Raw genomic sequence first — 4,673 nt, 5'->3', positions numbered from 1 at the left:
TCACCCCCCAGTTCAGACCCCAATTAATGAATCTGTGGCCTAAATCTGTATAAATTAGAAAAATCATGAACTTGGACAACTGTTTTGATTATCTATATTTTATTAATATCAATTTAATATATTATCTTTTATAATTGCAATGCTAACCATCAATGAGGTGTTTATTTTTAAGGATAAAGCAACATAAAACTAGCAGACATCAGTTTAAATCATGTTGCACTGAATAAGAAAAGTTATTATAATATTTATCATCTTTTAAAGCTTCATGTAATTAGGTAATTGAATTAATATTGATAATTGCTCCTCAATAAGCATTATTTGGTACTTTCTGAAAAGGGGGTGTGAATGTTTTTGTAAGGGAATATATGATCAGTGTCTGACAGAAAACCTCAAAGTTTTTCATTTAACCCAAGTAATTTAAAATATACATTCACTGATTGATTGACTTGAAATTGTGTATTAAATGCAGCTAACATGACTTATTTTACTTCATGTGGTATGTTTTTCAATGTGTCACAACTTACCATCATAACCAAATAACATAGATTTTTTTTGTTTTTGTTATAAAACATGTTTCACAATCATTGAAATTAGGGAATGAGTGTTCCTATTGATGAATCTATATGCTAATTTGTATGTGAAAACATTTCATCATTCCTAACACTTTTGCTTTTGTTTCACATTATTATTGATAAACACTATTAATGATTTTGATTTTAATATTCCATGGAGCACAGCTAAATATAATTTATCCACTGAATGAAATCACAATTTGTACACAGTGACACATTTATGAAGTAAAAGTTCTGTGAAACATCCTCTCCTCAGCGATCATAATTAGGACACTATATCACATATATATGTATTCCACTTTCTTATAAATGTTTCCTTTGTTTGATCATGAACTAACACATGTTCCAGAATCATTGCAGTTAGTTATTCATTCATTTCAACATATTTCCTTTTGCTGAACCTGCTTTTTCATACAGTAATTTTTTTTCTCACTTTTTTTTAATACAGTCAATTAACCTCTAATTTGTATTCATTTAAGCACAGTTAAAACAGTCTTGATTCCATTAATTTTGTCACACATATGTATAAGTAAAGAGTTGTCTTTTCAGGAAAATGAATTTTCTCTTTATATCTCATGTACAGGAATCTGATATGAAAATAATATCCTTGTTTGGGTATCATTTGTTGATCTTCCTTAGAATGAAAAGTGCAGTCCTTGTGTCTTATTCATTTTATCAATTGTGCTGTTGTATTGGAAGTAGCCATTGTTTCTCATTCATCTTAAAATCCTGCAAAAAAAATGATATTATAATACACAATATAATTAATTTGTAAGCCCCATTGCTATATATATATGCATACTATCTATTACTTCAATCATTGTACTTGATTTACATAATAATATGCTCTTAATGTGCCCTGTTATTAATATTTTGAACATAACAATTATCTTATTTATATTCTTATTCTGATACAAAAAGAGAACTTCTATATAATCAAATTTTGGTAAGCTTAATAGCTATAGTCCTTAGTATCAGCAGTGGTTGGTAAAACTAATAGTAAACTTACATGTTTGTAATAAAATAATTGCCATGCTTGTTTACTTTCTTAACACATCAATATAATAGACAGAGTAATCTAAACTCATAAGCAATTAATCTATAAATAGCTTTCATATCACTTGATGTGACTATAAAATATTAAAGTGTCAGTAACAATAATATAATATTTGAATGCTTACATCATAATGCAGACTTCCTACATGTCAACTCACTTGGAAGCAGTAAAAAAAACCAGTGAATACAAATTCTGCAAAAGACAAATATAAAATTGCATTTATATAATCAAAACTTTAAAAGCAATATATAAACACACCAAAAGTTTTTTGTTAAACATGTAGGAAATAGGCAATAAAGGAGATACTTAAAAAAACCTGTTAGGTATTTAATCTGTATGATATTGAAATATTTACATCAATGTAGATTGACACCTTTTAAAGTCACTTATTTGGATTAGCAAATCCTACAAGTAATCAATAGTCTTTATGTCAATTGAATGAAAGTGGTGATCAATTTAAAATTTTCATGTCTATTACTAAAAATAAATTGGATAATATATTAACTGAGATGAGCAAATTCTCTCATTTTGTAAAATCTCAGTAGCCTGATAACTGAAATATAACTTTAATAATAGTACTGTACATTTTATTTGTTTGAACATGCATTTATAAATTCTGGTATTTTTTTATAAACTTAGAAATGACAATGGATATATAAATACTATTTGTGAAATAAATCCATGTTTTATTTTAATAAAATTTATGCTTAAATCACAATGAAAAAAATTAATTCTGAATTGAAACAATGTCATTCTCTGTTTAAAATGTAAAAACACCAACACTGTTCATTTGCGTGGGTGGTGTATAAAAGTATAAACAAAAAATGACTAAGCTTAAGGATAGTTAGACTGGGTATGATAATATAGGGGGTGCACCCCTTACTACCAAAGTAGAAATGAATAGTTTTAATTTATTGCATACACTAAACCAAGGGGGAATTAAGAGGGGGGGGGGGGGGTTGTAATTATTATGTAACAGTTAGCTTGGGAAAAATCAAGTCTTATATAACTAATATTAAAACAATCTAATTCTTTCTCCGAGCATTGTTTCCATTTAGTTAACTTTATTGATTCGTTGATTGATTCATAGGTCAACGGTTTTCGTCGTCGGTTATCCAAATAAATGACGAATTATAAATGTTTTGATTCACTTCAACAAATTCAATAAGAAGAAATGGGTACCGGTGATAAAGAGTTACAATTTACAACGTATTTACCTCAAAATGTATGCAAAATCCACCTTTCCATTGTAATTTCCATGTGCCGACTTCTGTGACAAGGTGCTCAACAGCTGATAATAATGACTGTGACGTGACAAGCTAATCATTGACGTTGATGAATCTTAGTTTTTGGCGATTTTCTTACTTAAAACTGTAAGTGTTCAAGGGAACAATGGTCATGTATGAAGATATTGTTAATGTCACAATGCCGTTGTCGAAAAACAACAAGTTGATAAATCTTTGACCTCGGTGAAGCCAAAAAATCACCACTCTATAGCAAATTCTCCCAACGTCCGATTTAGCCAATCAAAATTCGTATAGTTTCGAAAATGACGTAATATATGAGATTTCGATGCAATCACCAGAAATTGTAAAAAATTATTTGAAACCGCATTAACCTACCCGCGACACGAACAAATAAGTAACTTACATTGTATCTCGACAACTAATTGTAGGTCAATATAAGCTGTTGGTACAAGTTTATTTTTACAAATTTTCATAATGAAAAAAACACGCCTTTACAATCATTGCATAAAGCACATATATCACACACAACCATGAGTTATATCTTTTATATGTTCTGTTTTAAATTAAGCAATGAATATGTTTATTTCAAATAGTGATAGTAAACAAAACAACAATTTTAAACAAGACTGTGACATTGTACGAATAATGCATACGTCTTCGTGTTTTTTTTTCTAATCTTTTGTTTATGCTTCATTGCCATATATATGTTGTAATGTTGTGTCGATGTCTTAAATTAATAAACTTGAAATTGTATTTGCACCAGACTCGCGTTTTGTCTACTCATCAGTGTCGCTCGAATAAAAAAATTAAAAAGGCCAAAATAAAGTATAAAGTTGAAGATATACAACATAATTAAAACTTGCGATATCCTCAAATATTTAAAAAATGTTGAACATGCCTTTATGTTTATCAAGTTTTCATAACAAATGTTTGCTAGCAATCTTTGATTTATTGTCAAAATGTTCAAATATGAGACCTAGTGTGTAGTAAAGTTCATTTTTGGATAGCTGGAGATTAGAATAGCCTTAATAGTGGGTTTATATGAACATCAAGATTATGTAATACTTGTAATATTTTCTGTGTGAAAGTCCGTATTTCTATATCCATACACACATTGGTCAGGTAATCATTGTTATGTTTTTTTACAACTTTTAGTCCCAATAACTTTTTGATCAAATTGTACAAAAAACATGAGGCGAAAGACACCCATATTTTATTTGATCATAAGATAGTTTAATTTCAACAGTTTCTGAAAAGGTATCACTCAAAGGCATTGAAATTCTATTTTGATCCAACGTTGCTGGAGATATGTGACATTTTCATCCCTCTCTTTGCAATATTGTCTGGTAAATAAATTCAGACTGTTGCCATGGATACAAAACAAAGGAATTATATTTCGTCCTTTTAACTTTTGAAAATAAAAATTCTGAAAGATACTGATAAAATACATATGCACATGTATAACACAAACAGTTAGGTTGATGTATTAGAAAGTCAGGAATAGAAGATGATAAAACATTTTGTGGTTCAATTTTAAGTTTATTTTCTAACTGTGGAGAGCTACATGTAGACCTGAAGACAAAAAAAGTAGAATATTATTTTCTAGGCTGTAGGTTGACCTTTTGTGCACCAATGACTTAAGGAAGTTATATTTGGAGTACGGCCATAGATTGTAAGGGTAACACTTTTTGTTAAATTAATTTAGGAATATCTGCAATTTCGTCAATTCATAATATAAACTTTGAAACACGGGAATTTTTTTTCCTAATGAATCCTCTGTTAATATTGTTGCATTTA

The 4,673-nt window shown here is 28.8% G+C and overlaps 1 long non-coding RNA gene across 1 annotated transcript; it reads right to left on the bottom strand.

Moving 5' to 3' along the window:
- Nucleotides 1-701: 701 nt before the first annotated feature.
- LOC134684010 (uncharacterized) lies at nt 702-3,189 on the bottom strand. The gene is made up of 3 exons (XR_010101142.1): nt 2,847-3,189; nt 1,754-1,821; nt 702-1,301 (listed from the first exon to the last, which is right to left on the bottom strand). It is a non-coding gene; the product is annotated as an uncharacterized LOC134684010 (long non-coding RNA).
- Nucleotides 3,190-4,673: the final 1,484 nt, after the last annotated feature.

This window comes from Mytilus trossulus, chromosome 9 (assembly GCF_036588685.1).
Source record: "Mytilus trossulus isolate FHL-02 chromosome 9, PNRI_Mtr1.1.1.hap1, whole genome shotgun sequence".
Lineage (NCBI taxonomy): Eukaryota > Metazoa > Mollusca > Bivalvia > Mytilida > Mytilidae > Mytilus > Mytilus trossulus.
Note: the sequence above shows the minus strand (reverse complement) of the source record. Positions and strands in the feature narration are given on the sequence as shown.